Below are 23,394 nucleotides of genomic sequence, written 5' to 3'. Positions count from 1 at the left end.
ATTCCATGGTATAAATGTATCACAGCTTTTTTATCCACTCATCTACTAAAGGGCACTTCGGCTGTTTCCAGATCATAGCTATTGTAAATAGCTCTGCTATGAACATAGGGGTACATATATTATTTCTGATTGTTGTTTTGGGATTCTTAGGATATATTCCTAAAAGTGAGATCACTGGGTCAAATGGCAGTTCCATTTTTAATTTTTTTGAGGAAACTCCATACTGTTTTCCATAATGACTGCACCAGTCTGCATTCCCACCAGCACTATACTAAGGTTTCCTTTTCTCTACATACTCACCAGCACTTGTCATTTGTTGATTAGTTGATGGTAGCCATTCTGACAGGTGTGAGGTAATACCTCACTGTCATTTTAATTTGCATCTCTCTGATGATTAGTGACTTTGAGCATTTTTTCATATGTCTCTTGGCCGCCTGTATGTCCCTTTTGAAGAAGTTTCTTAACCTCTTATCTGATGTATCATCGACAAAAATGTCCTTCCATACAGTGGGCTCCCTTTTCATTTCATTACTGGTTTCTTTTGCTCCCTATTAAAATACCCATGACATATTTCACAGATCTAAACCAAATACTTCAAAAATTTATATGGAACCCAAAAAGATCCCAAATAGTGGTAGCAATCTTGAGAAAGAAGAACAAAGTTGGATCACAATACCAGATATCAAGTTATACTACAAAGTCACTGTAAGCAAAACAGCCTGATACTGGCACAAGAACAGGCATATAGATCAATGGAACAGAACAGAGAACCCAGAAATAGACTCAAGCCATTATGCTCAATTAATATTTGACAAAGGAGGCAAGAGCATACAATGGAGTCAAGACAGTCTCTTCAAGAAATGGTGTTGGGAAAATTGGACAGGTAAATGCAAAAAAAAATGAAACTAGACCACCAACTTATACCATACACAAGAATAAACTCAAAATGGATAAAAGATTTAAATGTAAGTCATGAAACCATAAAAATTCTATGAGAAACCCTAGGCAGCAAAATCTCAAATATCTCTCCCAGCAATATGTTTGCCAGTACATCTCCTAAGGCAAGGGAAACAAAGAAAAAAAAATAAAGAAATAGAACTACATCTTATGGCAGTGGTTCTCAACCTCCTGGCCCTTTAAATAGTTCCTCATGTTGTGAACCCCAACCATAAAATTATTTTCGTTGCTACTTCATAACTGTAATTTTGCTACTGTTATGAATCGTAATGTAAATATCTGATATGCAGGAGGGTCTTAGGCGACCCCTGTGAAAGGGTCGTTTGACCCCCAAAGGGGTCGGGACCCACAGATTGAGAACTGCTGTCTTATGGGCTTTTTAAAAACTGTGTGGTCCATTCCTATGAAGATTCCGAAAGCATTTTTTTAATGAAATAGGGAGACAAAAAAAATCTTAAAATTAAAATGGAACACCAAAGACCCTTGAATAGCCAAGCAATGCTGTGAAAGAAAAAAACAAAGAGGTATCTCACTTCCTGATTTCAAACTACATAATATAAAGCTATGTAATCAAAGCAGGTTGGTACTGGCACAAAAACAAAGAGATCGATGGACCAGAACTGAGAGAGCCCAGAAATAAAACCAAGCATATATAGTCAACTAATATATGACAAGGGAGCCAAAAGTGCTCAGTGGAAAAAAATTCTCTTCAATAAATGGAGCTGGGAAAATTGGATATCCACATGTAAAAAAATGAAATTAAACCCTTATCTTATACCACTCACAAAATTAACTCAAAATGGATTAAAGACTTAATGTAAGATTTGAAACTTCTAGAAGAGAACATAGGAAAAAGCGCCTTGACATGGGTCTTGGCAATGATTCTTTTGGATATGACATCTAACGCACAAGCAGCAAAAATAAAAAATAAACATGTAGGACTACATCAAACAGAAAAGCTTCTGCTCAGCAAATGAAACACAGGGTGAAAAGACAACCTATGGAATGGGGGGAAATATTTGCAAATCATATATCTGATTTGGAGAAAGGTGATCAAAAGGTACAAACTTCCAGTGATAAGATAACACAGTCCAAGGGATGTAAGAGTCAGCATGCTGCCTATACTTAACACTGTGGTGAAGAAAGCAAATATTAAGAGTTCTCATCACAAGGGATTTTTTTATCTACATGAGATGAATACCAACTAAACTTACAGGGTAATCATTTCACAATATAAGTGAAATCATGCTGTACATCTTAAAATTTTACAGTGATGTGTTAATTATATCTTAATAATAAATAAATATGTATATATTAGGGAAATAAGATCTCTCAATATTTCCAGAATGCCGAGGGAACACAGGGAGAGCTTCTGAGAGCAAGTCTCTGAAACGACTGGTGGAGTAGAATAGCAAGGGCAAAGGAAACAGCAGGTAGGAATGTCCAAATGAGAAAATCTTTCATAATCATATCGGCGATGCTGACTAGAGCAGCAGGCCCACATAGGATAATAATGTGAAAATGATATTGGACATCTGTTGTTTGTGACTGACTGTCCAGGATTCCATTTCTCTTTGTTTATAATAGCATCCTGATTTTACTGTGAACACATACCTTTCTTCTACTTCTAGTTGACATGGTTTTAGGTAAGACTAAGGCTCAAATAGGAAGCATGTGACTCAGGCCTGGCCAATGAAAACAATACAACTCCACAAGCCCAGAGATTAGTCCGGGGATGAGGATGTGACTGAAACCAACTGATCAGAACACCAGAAGTACTCGGAAAGTTTGGGGAAAGACACACTCTTTCATCTGGATCTAAGCTAGTACCACCACACAAACCTGTCGCTTCTAGTGTTAGCTTTTGCCACTACATGGGGACAGCTTCACTGAGAAAGAGGCCAACACGTGTAAAAGTAATGACCACACACAGAAAGAGACAGATGTCTGATATACTTCCTTGAACACACTGGATCAAACCACGCTTCAATTCAAGTATCTCCCAGATCTTTCAATTATGTGCACCAATAAGTTGCTGCTTCTGCGTAAGCCAATTTGAATTGTTTGTTACTAGCAACCAAGAGAATATTGACTACTACAATGAAATTCATAAAATGGGGTATACTAGATGATAGATTTTGAGCTCTGATCTGAGGCATTGAACCATAAAAGCTGGGAATGTGTGTAAGGCTCACAGGTCAGTAGAAACAGGATTAGCTTAGAAATTTTAAAGTGCATGAGTTTTGGAAAAATTTTTATTCAAATTCTGGCACTGGAATAGCAATGTAATCATGAATAAATAATTCAACCTTTGGGGACTCAGCATAGGAAAATGGGCTTATAATGGGACATTCAGAAAATATTTATGAATGGCTCAAAATTTATGTTCTTTTCCATTACAATTTTCCTATCCCTTCTCAATATATAGTTTTATTCATTACAACATGTTACATCAACCAACCAAGGAGAGTCACTTAAAATGGAAATATTGAAACCTATAAGAATGATTCCTAAAGTTTACATTTCAAGCATGGCAGCACATTTGTTGAGACTGGGGAATACTAGCCAGTTCACCTAGATGTTAAGACAGCATGTAGAAAAACAAAAATGGGTCACAAATCAAGCCACATACACATAATAATTTTAAGTTTAGGAAAAAAAAATAGGTGACTAGCAGGAAATAATTAAAGCTGCTTATCCTGCAATAAAGAATGTTGTACATTCAGACATGGAAACAAGACCAATAAAGTGGATGCAAAGTAAAACATTGAGGTAAACATTGAAAACAACTAGATCATTTTTAAATTATTTCTCCTGTCTCACCTTTCCCTTCCCTTTCACCCCAAGACTGACTGCCTTTAACTGACACCGCCACACTCAACAGGTTCCAGAGGGCACCCGGGGTCTCCTAATGCCCAAATGGAATGGGCTCGCTGCTGATCCAACTAGCCTGATTCGGGAGCTTTCACACTGCTCGCTACCCCTATCCTGCGCGTTTGTCCATCCTGGTTTCCCTGTTTTGCTCTTTTCTGGTTCTCTTCCTTTCTCCCATCTTTATTGCCCAGTCTTCTTCCAGATCTTCTCCCCCATATCAGCTGGTGGAGCGCATGCACTCAGCTGCTACCTAATTGCTGGAAAACCATAAATCGGCCTGTCCAGTTTAAATCCTTGAATGAAATCAAGGCAATCTCCGCCTGCATTTCCCCTAGGTGATTCAAACACAAGTTCCTCTAACCCTGCCCTTTCCACTGTGTTCCTTTCTTTATGACGACCACTTCCATCCACCCTGTGCCCTAGCCAAACACTTGAGTCATTCTAAACCCCCTTCTCTTTCTCAGGCTAACACCCAAGCAGCCAGTGAACAAATTTTATAAATTCTACCTTCTAACGTTTTTCCTATCTGAGCCCACATTTCCATCCCTGTGCATGCCTTTTATTTTCAATATAGGCCATTACTTCTCACCAATAATGTGACCTGCAGACTCTAATCTCATACTCCTCCAATTCATTTTCCATAGCACTGCCATGATGTTTTGTTTTTCTAAAATGAAAAGCTGTTCATGTCTCCTGTGTCCATCTGTTTCATGTCACCATGACTTTTTTCCCTCTATCTCAAATACCCTGCATCACTTTAACCATGGGATAAGTTTCATTTACTTCCAAGCTCATCTTCTGTTATCTACACTATTAACCTTTTAAAAACCACTCCCTTCCCCTTCTGAACCAACCCTCCCTGAAATGACTTCTTTCTGTCTTTAACACTACACTATGTTTGTTCAGATATCTGTTTTTCCTTCTTCATTTATTAATTTGTAAACATTCTGAGGACATGAAATGTGTAATATTTATCTCTGTAGATACAAGAACTAGATGTACAGTAGCTTCTTAATAAATATTTAGGAAAAATGTATTTCATTTATACAACTTGTATACAAGACAAATTTGAGCACAAACAATACAATGGCAGAATAAACAATGGGTGCGAGTTCATTTCGCAGCCATAATACATTAGGTAACGCAGGTGGTATTTTATCAGAAAGTAGGAAAGAAAATACTATCTGCCATAGTATGTTACATGTGTCACCTTTTGGTAACACATGTAACATACTATGGCAGATAGTATTTTCCAAAGATGTCACCACTCTATCTCCCTCCCATTCCACATGGTTTTTTTGCAATGTTACCCTGCCACTTCTCCATCAAGAATTAGTTTTTAAACTTGGGTGCGCCCTGTCACTCCTTTGACTGAAATAATATGGCAGACATAATGCTATGCTTATTCTGGGTGTAGCCCTTCACTGGCCTGGAAATTTCTGTTTCCTGCTTCTTAGAAACTAGTTACAATGTATGAAGTATAACCACTATGCAACCATTTTTTAAGAAGCCCAATCCACATAACAGGAAATGAACGGTGTGAGAACAAGGAGCACTGAGGCACCTGACATGTGAATGAAAAAGGCATGTTAGATACCAGCCCAGTCGAGCCTTCAGATGAGGGCAGCCCAGACACCATGTCCCTAACCCAGTATGACCAGTCCCAAATGAGAACAACCCATCAGTGCCAAGTCAACCCATAACCAGAGAAAAAAATAACAAGTGTTTTCAAGGTCCTACATTTTGGGATGGCTTACTATACTCCAATAGATAACTGAAACACACAATAAGATAACTGATAAGTAACACAGAGGTTACCATCTGAGTACTAAGTCATCTACCAACTTCATGAAAATAAAACAAGAATGCAAAGGCAACTGCAACAAAAGTACACTGTAGAGCAATATCTGGAGATCTTTTTAATTAAAAATATCTATTATCTTTACACAACAAAAATATTCCTTTAAATCAATATTCACTTATACCAAACTGGTTAAAATAATTATAATATGTCCTACAATAGAACATTATACGCTATAAAAGGAATGTTTTAGCCCTATGTAAATTGATATGAAATAATGCCAATGCAATAAATTAAACTGTGAAACAATACATACAATATGGATCTCATTTTTAAAAGAAACATAAAAGTTCAGAGAAAAAAAATCTAAGCATGGCTACATCTGAGAAACTGATTGAAAATAAGAACTTAATTTTACTCTATTTATGTCATGTTGATCAAATACTTTTATAATGAATATTCATACTAAATTTAGTAAGCAAAATAGAAATCTGGAAAAAATAAATATTTATTAAATGCCTGATTTTATCTCTTTCTCATACCCTACCTTCAAGATAGCCTTATCTTGCCCTATTTTGAAAGTAATTGATGTGCACTTTTGTACATCTTCAGCATAACAATACCACAGCATTCCAGGTGGCACATCATGCTGTTATTATTAGGAATTTAAGTTATTTGACAAACTCAAAACAAACTCCTTAATCTGGAGATTGAGACAGCCATAATTTTATTCTAAATTATCAACACATTTTTTTCCAGTTTTTCATATGCTTAGCTTCAAAACTGCATCTGTTCCAAGAACTGCAGCCTGTTTTTTGGCATCTGGATAGCTCGTGCGGTTCTCTTCGTGAAATGCATTTCCTCCAGCTTCACCCCCACACCCATGCATACCACCCATCCTTCAAGGCCAAAGCCCCTGCCGTGCTTTCCTCTACCAGGAGTCATAGAGCACTTTGTCCACTTTTTCTTCGTATTTGTCATTGTCCTACCTTCTCTTTTTTGAAATTACCATTTTAATTTTTAACAAATATTTCAAATAGATTAATTCACACTGTTCAGTTGAAATATACTTAAAAACATACAGTGAGCAATCCCTCTTTCCAGCCACCCTTTCCTTCATCCCTCCAACAACTAGTGATTTGTTTTCTTGTGATCCTTTTCAGGGATGTTTTATGTAACACAGGCACATACATGCACATTATTTTCCTCACCTTTCACACAAATAATGGTGTACTTTACACAGAGCTCTGCACTTGGCATTTTTCACGCATTTTATTTACTCATTCAAACATAAATCCTTACAGAGCATCTACTATATACCAGGAAGCGTTCAAGGTAGAATAGAAGGAGAAATAAAACTGTTCCACCCCCATGGAGCTAACATCCCTAGAGAGAGACAGACTAGGGACAAAATACATCCAGTATATTCTGTTTGATGATAAGTGCTAAGTATGAGATAACAGTAACAATAAAGCCAAGAGGAGAAAATAATATTGTAAGGTAATATCATATGATGACCAACAAAGGCCTCACTGAAAAGGTACTTTTGAAATAGCATTCCAAAGGCAGTTGGAGTATTAACCATGTGGCTCTGTAAGGAAACAGAATTTAAGATAGAGGGAACTGCCAAGGCCTGAAATAGGATTGTGTTCCAGGGATAGCAAAGGTCCTGTTGTAGATGCAGCAGAGACCTGCTAATATTTTAAATAGTTTTATTCATGTTTTGCTTATTTTCAAGGATGAAAGTTCATATCATAAAATTAGTGTACATGGTTTACCTTAGTTTCTCCTAGTACTTAATTCAAAGCTTTATAAATAGTAAGTGATCAAGAGTCACTAAATGATAAGTGGATGAATGAATGAATGAACGAACGAAAGAAGAAACAAAAATGAATAAACAACAAAAAGAATAAACAAACTAATGATGCACAGTCTAAAGTCAATGATACTTACTGCACTCAGGGCCTTCGCACTTGCCACTTCCTTTGCATGGAAGGCTGTTCTCCCACATAACCGTGTGATCACTGCCCTCGGTGCTACAGGATCTTACTCATACATCACTTCTCAGTGGGGCCTCACTGAGTATCTTATCTATACTTCATCAACCAACACAAGCTAGCTCTGCTTATGCTTTTGAAGCAGAGCTTCTTGTTATTGCTGCATTTTCTAAGGAGCCGATCTGGGGAAAGAAGGCACAGTGGACAAGGCACAAACCATTTCCCTTCTTTCCACAAGAAGGTCGTGGAGATGTGTCTCATCAGCTATCGGGCCTATAGAATACTCATTAGGTGGTGGGTTTATGTCTATAATATACGACAGGCATGATTCAATTTTTTCCAGTATAGACCTGTCATGACAAATAAATGAGGTCGGAGCTATTTCTCAGTGTGACTGAAGGACGTCTAAAGACACGTTTTTCCATTTGTCCCTTACATACCACGTGCAAACATTTTCAGCCTCTCTGATGAATTGTATCTAGTAAACTGAAATAAACTAGGTCTTACTCTCAATGAAAAAAGAAACAACTACTATATTTTTTTTAAAAAAACCCAACAACATGATAGGCAAAGAATGTAAAATTCTTAATAAAATCTCAATTGCAGTGTTCTTATGCTAGGTCCCTACTGAAATCAAAGTTAGCTCTAATTTGCTGAATCAGTGCCAAATATGACTCTGTTTATATCTCATTGAAATGGATGTTTCATGAAATAAAGATCTACATTCTGAAAATCATTTTCCATGCTATGTGCATTAAGGAAACTTGTTCCATAAACACATCTGGTCCTGTCTCAGCACACTGTGAGAAGAATCCATACAACATCGCAATGCCTCCACATTAAAACTTTTAAGATCTTGCTTCACTAAACACATCAAGGACCGCTCGTGTCAATATTTTCAAACCCTGTAAAACCAGCATGTTATCCTAGCATGCATATCATATTGTTGCTCTTGTTGTTTCTCATCGAGAGTGCTGAAAGCACTGCTCCAATTTCTTCAGGATGTCTCAAGTGGAAGGCACCATTTTTCAACACATGCCACATAAGCACTCATTGGTCTCCAAGGCATTTAATACATCGAAGAAAGCCGAAATGGTGCCTGTAGTCTTTCCATGTTAAATCACTAGTTTGCATAGCTATTTACCGGCTCTTTCCTTTTATTGCCTTGAAAAGTGTATTTCTCAAACGTGAAATCGACTGTAAGAAAAATTATGGGTTAGAAATTACAGTGGAATAGTTTTCTATATATACTAATAGTGTGGCATGTCCCTACCCTTTTGAGATCTACTGTGTGATGAACAGTTGTTTCCAACATCTTCTATAGCATGCGTTAAAATCACATTATCATTATTTGATTTTTATTCATTACAAGTACTTAGTCCTAAAAGACTTAAGAGTTGTAAATGTGAAAAAAAATGCTTTAAGTGACTCTGCAGGTATACAAGTTATTTAAAATGGGAAAATAATTTCATCTGGAAAGAATATTGAAATAATCAGGCATAGAAGGAAATGAAATCTATGTTAATTTTTCAAAAAGAGTAAAATCTATTTTTAGGTTCAATGGATAAATAATTAAAATGTTTAATGGCAAGAAACATACATTTTCCAGTTTCTTTTAAAATATTTCTACATATTTTCTTCTTTTTCTTCAAAGTTTAAAATGTTTTAAGAACAAAATTAATTTTGGCAAATACCAATTATGTAATTGCCAAATAATCATTTAGAATGCAGAAATAATCATGGAATCATGTGCAAGTCTTCATAAAATTTATCCTAATATATCCAACTATAGAATGTGTTTTTCTGATATATTTTATATTTTCATCAAAACATTATTAAAATGTGAGTAACTAAATGAAATAGAACCACATGCCAGATACAAGGGTAAACCCTCAGGAAGATTCAAGTTGAAATAACTATTCAGATATTTAAAACCTACACCCACCTCAGATGAGGTGTTCCAGAGCACATCAGTCAGTATAATGTCTAGACAAGCACCTTGGCAACTCTCTTCTCTCATTCATTTAACCTACATTCTTTAAGCACCTCTCTGTGCCAGTGTGTGCTAGCTCTGGGAGTACAGTGATGAACAAGAAGGAGGAGGTCACAGCTCTCATTCTCATGAGGAAGGGAAGTTAATGAATAGCATCCAAGTTAACAAGACGACTGCAGGTGATGATGAAGTCTACAAAGAAAATAAAACAGTGTACTGAAAAAGAGACCTCCTAGAGGGGCTCGTGGTGCTTTAGATCCAGAGATCACAGGTGACATTGAAACTGAGATCTGAATGCTGATGAGGAGCCAACCAAGGAAAGATTCAGAGGCGAGAACATTCTAGAAACAATAAATACTTAGTGAAAGGGTATTGATGCAAACTTTGCATATTTGAAAAAACACTACATAAGCAACTTCCTATTTTTGTTATAATGGTCTAATGGGTATTAGGCTTAAAACTTTCATTGCGAATAACTATAAAACTGGATGCAAATTGTGTAAAACCACCGTTTTCTGTCATTGCATAGTGGATGGCACCTGGCTGGGATCCTTGAGAGGAAGAAAATATCTGAGCTGAGTTCCATATCCATCCTGGCTCTCTGCCTGGGGGCACTCTCCAAATTCACACAGAGAAGGAAAGTGCCAGTGCACAAGAGTGGGCTGGTGATGCACAGGACACAGAGCTTAGAGTCCAGGCTACTGAGAAGGCTGGAACTTGTGAAACAGGAAACTGAAGAGAAGTAAACGACGCAAAAATCTGCACACGTCCCCTTGGGTGTGAGGCTAAATATTAAGCTATGCATGTGCAGGCAGTACTCACTACAGCATTGCACAAATCAACTACTGGGGTTGAGGATCTTAAGAGATTCTGGAGGTCTCCTCGTGCTGTAAGATGTGGGAGTTCTGAAAAGCCACAGTGAGATCCCAATAAGGATATGTACTTTATGAATAGAGCTGCTCTCATTCTAAAGTAAATGCTACTCTATGGCTGCTCTAAAAAAAGCTAAAATCAATACTTGACAAGTTCACATTGAGCTCCCATTAAATGTACTGCCACGCAGAATAAGCCCGAACCACTATAAAATGAAGACAACACAATCAAGATCTTCAATGTAGCATCCACAGCAAACAACATATGGTAACAATAAATGAAATTATTACACAAACAGGCAGAAAATGTGACCTAAAACTTGGGGGAAATACCAGTCAACAAAAACAACTCTAGAGAAGACACGGATGCTGAAATTATCAGATGAAAAGCATGTTTTTAAAGTATTATAACTATGGCCAAGGAAATAAGGGGAAAGATGGATAGTGAAGGGAACAACTGAAGGAACTCAGAAGAGAACTAGAAATATTAACAAAAAACAAATGCAAATTCAAAAACTGAAAATAAGTGAATTTTCCCTTCAGGTCCTTTAAGTGCAGGAAGAAGACACCAGAAGAAATATTCAGTAAACTTGAAAGCAGAACAATAAAAACTATTCAAACTTAACTGCAGAAAGAAAAAAAAATTGTGGGGAAAAAAAGAATAGAACGTGAGTGACATGGAGAATAATGCCAAGTAGTCTAACAAACATGCAATTGGAATCCAGAAGGAGAGAGAAAAAATGCGGCAGAAAAAATTTTTAAGAAATAGTAAAAATATTCTTAAATATAACTTTTAAAAATATCAATGCAGAGCTATAAGCTGCTCAATAAATTCAAAGCAATAAGTACAAAGAAAAGCAAATGCTTAATTAGATGTTATGTAATTTCAATTTAATATTTTTGGTTGCTTGATTTTATTGAATAGTGTTGAAATTTTTCTGGCTATTTGAAATAAGCCAGAAACTTATTTCTGGTTATTTGAAATAAGTTTAATCTTTTCTGGGCTTCCTTCTATTCTTTGTTTTGAGAGAGTTTGGAGCAGTCTTTAGTCTAAGGCTAATATACTCCACTTCTTAGAATTAAGTCTCTCGCACACATTTAAATAATAACTGTTAACCGTTGTAACATTACTTATTCTTCTAAATTAAAAGAGTGTGTTCCTCAGATATTCCCTACTGAAATTCAAATATAGTGCATTATCAGCCCCTGACATACTAATACAGAGTGTATATTTTCAAGATGGGCAGGACAAAGGTTAAAGTCCTAAAGAGGATGTGAGAAGACTTTAAAAGCACCTTTTGACTTTTGCTGAAATTTTTAAAACTGTATCCAGATCAAATGTTCTTCAAGTGTTCATTCTGTTCACATTTTGTAAAGTATTATTAATTTCTAATTTAACCCCCCAACTAATTCCAAAATAATACATAGCTATTTATTATTTCCAAATACATAATAAGACAGTAAAAGCAAAACTGTTTAAATAAAATCTGTAGGTTTCTAGAAAAATCACTTAAAACTTATCATTGCTTGGAGTTTGGTATATTTTTTTGGTATGTAGTTGAAAAAGAAATTATAATTGTATTGAGTATAAAATTAATATGTGCTGCTTGCATTCAGAAAATTCAGGAAAAATAAATTGAAATATATTTGTTTTTCCTCTGTCTCCATCCTCCTCTCCTTTCCTCATTCTCTTTTGTCTCTCCATGTGTGTACGTACTTTCAAAAATGTAATTGGATTATGCTGCACAGCATATGTCTTTTTTTAAGCCATGCTATATGGAATTAATAAAGCCTCCATAATGAAACTCTGCCACAAGCATATGAATGGTTAAATTGTGGTACATAAATAAAATGGAATATTATTCCGCCATAAAAAGGAATGGAATACTGATACCTGCTACAACTTGGTGGAACCTCAAAACATTACCCTAAGTGAAAGAAGCCAGACAGAAGGGTTACACAGTATATGATTCCTTTTATATGACGTATCCAGAATAGGCAAATCCATAGGGACAGAAGGCAAATTTGTGTTGCCATGGGCTGGGGTAGGGGCACATAGGGATTAATTATTGAAAGGATGTGGAGTGTTCTTCTGGGGTGATGAAAAAAGTTGTGAAACTAGAGAGAGGTGATGGTTATACAACCTTGTGAATGTACTAAATGCTACACTTTAAAATGGTTAATTATATGTTATGTAAATTTCACCTCAATTGAAAAAAATCAATCTATCACAGCAATGGTTCTTCTCTACCAGTTCACCACACTAACTGAATAAAGATATATCTATTTAAAAAAATAGTAATAGAGCTGCTCACCCTGAGGATTAAACCCATTGCCCTGCATCATCCTACTGGGCAAAGGCTTTTTTGGCGACTAAGAATATCTGTGTGATCACCTGCAGGAGCCTCTTATGAGCTACAGATCCACCCAAAAGGAATGTCATGGCTCAAGAGGTCTACTGACCAGGCTGCAGATTTAACATAAGCAAATGTTTAAAATGTTTATCTGGAAATATTTAATGTTAATGGTGGAGGTTGTTTTTATTGTCAGGATTCATTTGAAAATGACTGTAAGCCCTGGCTAGTGTGGCTCAGTTGGTTGGAGTGCTGTCCCAAACACCAAAAGGTTGGAGGTTTGATTCCCAGGCATGTGGTTGTGGGTTCGATCTCTGACCTTGGGCACAGGTGGGAGGCAGCCAATCAGTGTTTCTGTTTCTCTCTCTCCCTCTCCCATCCTTTCTCTCTAAAATCAATAAAAACATATCCTCAGGTGAGGAGTAAAAAAATTACTCTTGATGTGACTTTTCCTTATGGCTCTCTGTCTCTTGAGAACTTTAATTCAATCCAGTAGTGTCAGATCATTTTCATGTCATTAGTATTCCAGTGTCAGACTTCCCAGAGTTTAGTAAATTCCCCGTGACACACCTGTGAATCCTAATACTTCATGTCACATATAATATTAGGTCAGTGGGTATTCTGGTTTATTAAATCTGAAGCAGATTTTAATGCTAGGCCTATTCACAGTATCACGTTCTGGATTTTTTTTTTTTTTCGCATATTCTGACCCATTCTTGAAGATTTTCAGAGCATAGTATAAGCCTTTATATTTCCATTAGCACCTTGCACAGTGATAAGAACTTTAATAGTTTCTTAATAAAAAAAATAACTAATAACTAATTGTTGACAGAATTACTTCCATATGCAAAAAAATATTCCAGTTCATGTTACACATCTAAATTCCAATTCCTTCAAATTCCTAAGTATGATTCCACAGACCTTTCTCAGACAAATGTTTAGAGAAGAATCAAAAATGTAATGAGTTTTTTACTACAAATACAGACATTCAACATCTTTGTGGTAATTTTCATCTAGATATATAATTAGACCCTAATTTCCAAAGGCATCAGGTAATTTCCCAAGAGAAATCTTTAAATTGTGCCCAAGTTTGAACACAGAAAAAATCCTATTGAATTTCTTCTAGATGTATGCAGGTAAAGAACTAATTTCCAGAGGTATAGATGATTATGTCATAAAGGAAAAGCCCGTAGAAACGTGGCAGAGACTACTGCTTCCTCCTTCCATTTTAATAGGATCATGTCTGGGACACGCGGCTAGACCACATTTCCCAGTCTCTACTGCAGTTAGTCAAATGTTTTCTCCAAGGAAGCCAAGCGCAAATGGTGTGCACCAATTCTGGGCAGGGCTTTTAAGAGCTGATGCTCTATTCAGCTAGTTCCAAGTTTTAACCAGCAGGCAGCAGTGACATCGGTAGAAAGGAACCGAGATTCCTAAATCACTGTATGGAGAAAGCCACTGACTAACCATCAACACCAGCCATGGCGACGAACAAGATTAAACTTCTATTGTGTGTGAGTTATTATACATTCGGTGATTTATTTGCTATGGCAGTTTAGTCTATACAATGTTTTCTAAAGAGCTAAAGAAATAACAGTAGGGACAAAAGAATTACAGCAATTGGGACAGACTAAAACCTTGGGCCAATTTGCAAGCCATTATAAAATACCATCCACGACTAAAACTTACAAGTCTATTGTTTATTAACAATGTAATGTTATTGTCATAATTAGCTAGTTAATAGTAATAAAGGGAAGAAAGCAAAGCAAGTCAGACATTGTAAGCATGGTCGCCTGGGAAGCTCACCAGAAAGCTACTGCTTCACACAGCATTGTTCCTCCAATTGTCCCTGTCGTTCCATGACCCACACTCACCCTGCACTTGCTCATTCTCTCTCCATAGTCATGTGGCCTTAAGCAGTCATATGGCCGTGGGGACGCCACACACAATGGACTGCAGCTGGGAATACAAACTAAGTTAGGCAGATGTTGGGTTGGACTGTGCTTTTATATGGAACAGAAATTCTGGGCAGTGCCCTTAATTCTGGCCCTGCTGCAGACAAGATTGGACTTCTTCCATGGTGAGACAGACAGACAGGGAACCTTGGAGGGGAACCCCCTTAATTTTACATCATCAATAAAGCTTTCCAGGAAAACCCGTCCCCCCAGGGGGCTCAGAAAATTCTTTTCCGAGCAGCACCCCAAGAGCTCCACTTCAATGGGTTACAGAACGATCAGTTCAGAAAGGGGAGTCACCACCCTCTGGAGGACCTGGCCCGCAGGCTTCGCTCACTTGTCACGCTAAAGCAAATGTAATTAGTGTTTCATTGCAGAGCTGAGTGTTTTTGACTCTGACTAAGTAAACACTGTAAAATATAGATGTTGTTCTTGTTAACATAAATGCGGTGATTTTCTTTCCAAACTACATTGTAAGACACCTAAGTATTATTCTATGTTAACCTAATAGGAATAGATATGCAGAACAAACCCATTTTCTGCAAGTACCCATTCAAAGGCAAAGCTCTTCATCCCAATGAAACTGCACCTATTTGAAGTGATCTTCACGAGAAGACAAAGTTCTAAGAAGACCTTTTCTGAGGAGTCAAAGCTTCCTCGCTAGGAGGGCCACTTTCGCTAAGTGATATGCCATGACAGTTTACTAGTCAGAACTTCTCTTTTGCCCTTTCCTCTCGTGTCTCTCCTTGTAGCTATCAGGTCTTTCTTTTCCTTGTGTCTGCTTGCTGAGCACTTAATTGGGTGAAAATGTTAAGTACGAAGAGACAGAAAAATACTCAGACCTTCCATATTTTCCAGAGAAAAGGAATAAAGACACGAAAACTATGATCTGCCAAAATGTGGGAAAGACAGAAAGTATTGCTTCTCTAATAGTCTATGCCCCTTATCAAGGATGTTGTGTATGGACTTAGTGAACTGGGGGGAAAAGAGGGGATATTGGGCAGGAAGCCCATTGAAACACTCCCACTTCTAGACTCTTGGTTCTGTAATAAACTAAAAAATAAAATAAAATAGATAAGTCCTGTGTCAATGAAAGAAAAAAATGGCTTTTAATTGTAAAGAAATAACGTTTTCTGAATTTGAAGACAGGAAACAGACTTAGATACCTTGGAATTAAGAAGAAAACATCTATTTTTTATTGTTAAAAGTATTACAAATAGTAGTACATATGTCTCCTGCCCCCGCCCCCAATGACCTCCCCCCGGCTTCCCCCTCCCCCTGGCACATGCCCTCACCCTCCTAGTGTCTGTGTCCATTGGTTATGCTTATATGCATTCATACAAGTCCTTTGGAAACATCTATTCTTAAAAGCTGTTCTCGGGCAGGTACTGATTTGCAGAGACATCAAAAATAGAATATGCAGAAGTAAGAGAACTAATAGGAAACATATGTTAGTAGGTATGAAAGAGCAGGCTAATTAGAATAAGGGCCACTATCATCAGAAGGGGATCCTGGGGGAGGGGTGTGTGTGTGTGTGATCAGAAAAGACAGATGGATTTTGAAGGGAAATGGAAAGTCTTGAAGGAAAGGGGGGTGGGGGGTGAAGGAAGTCATACAGGGGTTTGGTTATTGAGGAGTTAGATGGGATCAGTCAGTTTAGGGTTAGGGTCCTGGGGTGGGAAGATGGTCGATAAAGAGGAGATGAGCCAGATGGTCATGATGTGAGCAAGATAGGCGGAATGTACCAGTCACCCGTAGAGCAGCCCTTGCCCCTGAACCCAAGAGCTGGAACTAAAAGTGGGGAAATGAGGGCAAAAGCGGATTGGCTGGTGCTTTTTTGAAAGAGCCAATAGAGGGCAAGAGCAGGAAATATAAACCCCTAGACTAGTGAGCTTCTGCAGTAATCCTTTTGAGGACACCTCTTGCATGCTGAGAGCTTGGTTTCTTTCACTGTAATAACCTTCACTTCCCTTTTCTAACCCCCACCCCTTGTCCGTGAATTCACTCATGGATTTCTTGAGACCACGAACCCAATAGCTCACATTCACAACTCATTATTCTTAGAGAAAAGCAAAAATAACAACCCAGAGATTTACAGTATTTCTTTTACATATTTTAAGAATATGTAAGAAAGCAATTTCAGAATAACCAAAAATACAAAATTCACATAATGATAATGATGCCCACATCTGCCATCAGGGAAGAGAAAAGAAAGCTAGGAAAACTGCCTCAAAAAGCCCAGAAAAGAAACTAGTGTTTTGCTTTGTTTGTTTGTTTGTTTGTTTTTTCAGTATCTCTTGTTCTCCTATTAAACTGTGAGCTCCATGAGGCCTGGACTGCATCTTATTTCTTCTAGTATTCTCTTGCTTAGCTTAGTATCTGGGACAGCCTTAGAATTCAATAAATGCTTGTAAATTTAGTGAATGAAGGAATCAAGTGAATTAATTACCCAAAGATCTTCAGGAAAGTAGGACTTACATTTGTGTTAAAGATGTATGATGACTTTCACTTTCAGGCAGAAGGAATAGATGTATTTTTCCCTATGATTCTTACAAAATACAATTAAAGATACCTATAACCTATGAATATAACCTAATAGGGAAACTGCAAAAAGTAAAGAGAAGACAGATCCTAGAGACCCCAGGGACCAAGGGAAAGTCATAGTGGTGATTTCCTGGATTTTTTGTTTTTGTTTGTATGTTTTTTCCTCATATATACCAAACATGGAGCTGAAGAAGCCAAATAGAAGAAGCCAAATGACAACTAATACAGACTTTTTTTTAAAAAAAAAAAGTCCCAATAAAACTTGCTCTTTGGAGCCAAAAGACCAGCCTGGCAATACAAAAGCCTTTTAGATAATAACTATTCTACTCTACTCAAACACCACAGACAATTTGGGTCCCAATGCACACGCATGCCAGAAAAGGCCAAGTAAGGTGCTGAGGTTCTCTCACCAGGCCACAATGAAGCATCCCATGGCCCCTGCCAGGCTGGTACTCAAGAAGGTTGAACCTCCAACCCTGCCCAGCAGTTATAAGCTGTCCATCCAATTCCCTGCTTGGGCAGTATCAGAGGAGGCCTAATGAGGAATGAAGGACTTTCCTCACTGCCTAGTGGCAATGAGGGTGCCCCATCCCGTGCTCCCTATGGTCTGTGGAGGCCATGTGAGCCATGAGGAGGAGGCACTCCTTCCTCTCAGCAAAGGAGGTGTTAGCAAACCAGTGGGGAGCCTGCACTCCTAACCCCAACCAGAAGTAAAGAGAAACTGGATCACTCACATAGTGCTGGTGAGAATAAAAAACGATATAGACACTATGAAAAACAGTTTGATAGTTTAAACAAAACCACTGAATACACAGCTACTATACAATAAAGCAATTGCATTCCTCATCAGTTAGCCCATAGAAATGAAAAGTTATGTTCACGCAAAAACCTGTACATGAATGTTTTAACAGCTTTCTTTATAATAGCTAAAAAACCTGGAAACAATCCAGATGCCCATCAGTGGGCAAATTAAACATTCTGATTTACACTCATAATATGGATTACAACTCAATAAAAAAGAGAATGGACTACGGGTACACAAAACAACCTGGGTGATTTTTGAGAAAGATGTTTAGAAAAAAAATCCTATTCCAAAAGGTTACATATGGCATGACTCCATTTATATAACATTCTTTATTTTTTTTAAATATATTTTATTGATTTTTTACAGAGAGGAAGGGAGAGAGATAGAGAGTTAGAAACATCGATGAGAGAGAAACATCGATCAGCCGCCTCCTGCACATCTCCTACTGGGGATGTGCCCGCAACCCAGGTACATGCCCTTGACCGGAATTGAACCTGGGACCTTTCAGTCCGCAGGCCGACGCTCTATCCACTGAGCCAAACCGGTTTTGGCTATATAACATTCTTGAAATGACAAAATTACAGAGATGGAGAAAAGACTGATTTGCAATGGTTAAAGAGGGGGAGGGGCAAGAGTGAAATGTATGTGTCTATAGAAGGATAATATGGGGGATCTTGGTGGGGATGGGAATGTTTTAGATCTTAATGCATCAGTGTCGATATCTGATCATGATATTGTACTATATTTAATTTTACAAGGTGTAACATTGTAGGATGCTGGGAAAATGGTATCCTTTTCCTAGGATCTGTATTTCTTAGACCTACATGTGAACCTCTGATTACCTTAAAATTAAAACTTGAATGAAAAAAAATTATACTTTCTTACATAATAAAAAAAAAATGAGGTCATGTTAACTAGAAAAGTAATGGCCAAACTCATATGCAACCACATATTCCTTTACATTCAGTGTGCCTTCTACAAATCTGGGTGGGTTTTTTATTACCATTTTGTCCTTCACCACACAGAATATGTCATCATGATTCCTTTTGATATTTTTGTTTTACAAAAACTTTAATATTACTGTTAATATTTTCTCAGTTTTAGAAGAAAACAAGAGATGAAGATTACATGCATAAAGTCTATATTAACTGAAAAGGGAGCTATAATCAAGATTTACAGCCGAGTCAGCACAGAAGACTGACAAACAGTAAGATATAAAATGCCAAAAACCTTGTGCGAGGAGCATTAAAATCTACTGTAAATCAATTTTTCAATCCAAGATACAACAGTTTTCAACTATTAAAATCTCAAGTCTATACCTCTGTTAAATGGTATTCTGAATGAGACTAGGGTTTCTATTAAATTCTTTCATTGAGTTCATAGGGCCATGTGGATTTTCTGACAGCTAGAATCCTGGTCTAGGAAGTAAAATTCCTGAAGTTTTTACTCTAGGGTCAGACACAGACTTATGGGTAACTTTGAACAAGATACAGCTTATCTAGGATTTGCTTTTCCTTTCAAATTTATAAGAATCACATGTGCAAAGTTTCCGTAGTATCCTTTTTTAACTCTTTATTAAATTTTTTGTATTGACTTCAGAGAGGAAGGGAGAAGGAGAGAGAATCATTGATTGGCTGCTTCCTGCCCTCACGCTACTGGGGATCGAGCCACAACCTGGGCATGTGCCCTTGACCGGTATCGAACACAAGACCGTCAGTCCACAGGCTTACGCTCTATCCACTGAGCCAAACCAGCTAGGGAATTTCTTAATTTTTATCCTCCTCTTGGCCAAGTTTATGAACAAATTGGAGGACACAAGCCAGAGTCATGGCCTTGGCTGATATAGAAATAACACAACACACACCTAATGGGAAAATCAAGCCACAGCCATCATTACAATAGAAGACATATGTCTCCCTTCCGTAAAATCAAATCAACTTCAATTTCTGCCTTCTCCTCTTCCCTCCTTTGACATGAAGTCCTGAGGATACAAAGTATCTTACAAACCTGCTTATACAAAGGGAGGTAAACTCGGCAGCCCATTTCCTCTGGGGCTTTAGAAGGAAATAGGAGACATCCCTGGACTCACTTTTCATCTGCTCACCATTTTATATGGGAGAAAAGAGGAGAGGCAGAAGGATAGGTCTGTTTACTATTTTAAAATATTGAACCCACTGTTAGCTCTCTGGTGAAAACATCTCTAAGATCATCAAAACAGGAACTGACTATTCAGTGAACCAATGCTTTGCCTTACACACACTCTATGAGAAGTCTCAGACCATTGCCTAAGAAACAGTTTAGCAGCTCCCTGCAATCTGCAGATGTGTAGTTAGGGCCGTCCATGTTCATGCCACACTTGGCTGAAGGAGGCATCAGACTATCGCTGACTGGGAATTACCCCAAGGCAATGGTGACCAGGGACTTGGCTCTGCTTTCCTTGTGCAGTGGAAATCAGCAGGACTTTAGAAAGTTTGGAGCTCAAGGCGCTATTAGATGCCTACAAATAGAACCATTTTTAAAACCAGGAGATTTGAATTTGAATCTTTACTTCATAGAACCAAAGACTCTGGTAAGAAATAAAGCTTATGAAGAACTATATCCTATCCTCCATTTATCAGGGCTTATCTATTCCAGAAGATAACTAGGCATCAAGTCTTAGGGATGGAAGAAGGTAACTTCATATCATGTGCTCTGTCCTAGGGATGGAGACCAGGGGTACGTTATACAGGCTATAAAAGGGGATACACTCTTTAATTTCTACATTGTTACATATATATTATATATATTACTAGAGGCCCGGTGCACAAAAATTTGTGCACTGGTGGCGGGGAGGAGGGGGGGCATGTCCCTCAGCCCCACTTGTGCCCTCTCACAGTTTGGGACCCCTCGAGAGATAACAACCTGATGGCTTAGGCCCACTCCCGGGTGGCAGAGGGCAGGCCCAATCCCTAGGTGCCTGCTCTGCAGCTCCTGGTTGGGCTCAGAGCAGGGCCAATTGGGCAGTTGGGGTGCCGCCCCCTGTCATGCACAGAGCAGGGAGGATCAGGAAGTTGCGATGCCACCCTCAGTCACACTCAGGGGAGGGCCAATTGGGGGGTTGGGGCACCGCCCCCTGTCACACTCAAGGCAAAGTTGATGGGGAGGTTGCGGCTCTACCCCGTCCACACAGAGCAGGGCCCATGGGGGGGTTGGGGAACTCCCCCCTGTCACACTCAGGGCAGGACCAATGGGGAGGTTGCGGCTCCACCCTGTCACACACAGAACAGGGCCAATCAGGGGGTTGGGGCGCCTTCCCTTTTCACAAACAGAGCAGAGCGGATAGGGAGGTTGTGGCCCCACCCTGTCACACACCAAGCCACAGGGCGATCAGGGGGTTTGGGCGCTGCCCCCTGTCATGCTGCTCCAGGGGCCAGGAGGCCTCATGGCTCCCCTGATCCCAGGCCGGGAGGCCTCGCTGCTCCACTGATCCCAGTGCTGGGAGGCCTCGCAGCTCCACTTGACACAGGGGCAGTGAGGCCTCCCTGCTCTGCTGATCCCAGTGCTAGGAGGCCTCGTGGCTCTGCTGATCCCGGGTTTGGGAGACCTTGTGGCTCCACTGATCCCAGGCCAGGAGGCCTCATGGCTCCGCTGATCCCGGTGCTGGGAGGCCTCACGGCTCTGCTGATCCTGGTGCTGGGAGGCCTCACGGCTCCGCTGATCCCGGTACTGGGAGGCATATTACCATTTTACTATATAGGATAGAGGCCTGGTGCACAGGTGGGGGCCGGCTGGTTTGCCCTAAAGGGTGTCCTGGATCAGGGTGGGGGTCCCGCTTGGGTGCCTGGCCAGCCTGGGTGAGGGGATGATGGCTGTTTGCAGCTGGTCACACCCCCTTCAGGGTTGGGGTCCCCACTGGGGTGCCTGGCCAGCCTGGGTGAGGGGATGATGGCTGTTTGCAGCTGGTCACACCCGTTCAGGGTGGGGGTACCCACTGGGGTGCCTGGTCAGTCTGGGTGAGGAGCTGAGGGCTGTTTTCAGGCTGGCGGGTGACTGAAGCTCCCAGCCTCTCCTTTTTTCCTTTTTCTTTTATTCTGGGATTTATTTACTTTCTATGGCTGTCACTGGAGCTGAGAGCCAGCTTTAGCTCAGACCTCGGCTGCTGAAAGCAGGTTTCTGGACTTTGTTTACCTTCTGTATTTGAAACTTTGTTGCGACTCCAGCTCTGAGATCCCGGCTGACTGAAAGCAGGTTTCTGGGTTTTTGTTTAGCTTCTGTATTTGTAACAATGTTTCTTAGAGTGCAGCTCAGAGCCCAGCAGCGGCAGGCAGGGAACGTTGGCTTCCTCCATCACTGGAGCAAGCAAGCCTCCTGTTTGCGTCAGTTGCCTGGCTGCCAGCCGCCATCTTGGTTGGCAGTTAATTTGCATATCTCCCTGATTAGCCAATGGGAAGGGTAGCGAAGTTATGGCTAATTACCATGTTTCTCTTTTATTAGATAGGATATGTATACATTATGTATAAGTATTATATATATTATGTTATATATTATATATTATATATTACATATATCACACTAGAGGCCTGGCACATGAAATTCATGCATGGGGGAGAGGGGGGAGCGAGCGAGGGGGGGAATCGGGCCTAAACGGGCAGTCGGGCATCTCTCTCACAATCCAGGACAGCTGGCTCCCAACCGCTTCTGCCTGCCTGCCTGCCTGATCACTCTATAACCACTCCCCTGCCATCCTGATTGATGTCTAACTGCTCCCCTGCTGGCCCAATTGCCCCTAACTGCCCTCCCCTGCTGACCTGGTCGCCCCAACTGCCCTCCCCTGCTGGCTTGGTCCCTCCCCAACTGCCCTCCCCTTCAGGGCTGGTCCCTCCCAACTGCCCTCCCCTGCTGGCCTGATCACCCACAACTGCCCTCCCCTGCCGGCCATCTAGTGGTGGCCATCTTTGACCACATGGGGGTGGCCATCTGTGTGTTGGAGTGATGGTCAATTTCCATATTACCTCTTTATTATATAGGATATAGTACATATATTAAATAGAAACACATGTGCATGAATATGAGAGGGGAAAAAAGAGACTTATATGTGTTCCTGACCATATTTAGTCAGGAAACTGCCAATAAAAATTATCATTATCTTAGAGTCATCTTGTCAGAATCACCTGAAGCACGGGTTAGGCGTTCCAAGCTCCAGGGCCCTCATCCAAATCACTAAATCAGAGCCTCTGAACCAGAGCCCAGCAATCTGCCTTGT

This window comes from Myotis nattereri (assembly GCF_964212035.1).
Source record: "Myotis nattereri genome assembly, chromosome: 4".
NCBI classification, from domain to species: Eukaryota; Metazoa; Chordata; class Mammalia; order Chiroptera; family Vespertilionidae; genus Myotis; species Myotis nattereri.
Note: the sequence above shows the minus strand (reverse complement) of the source record.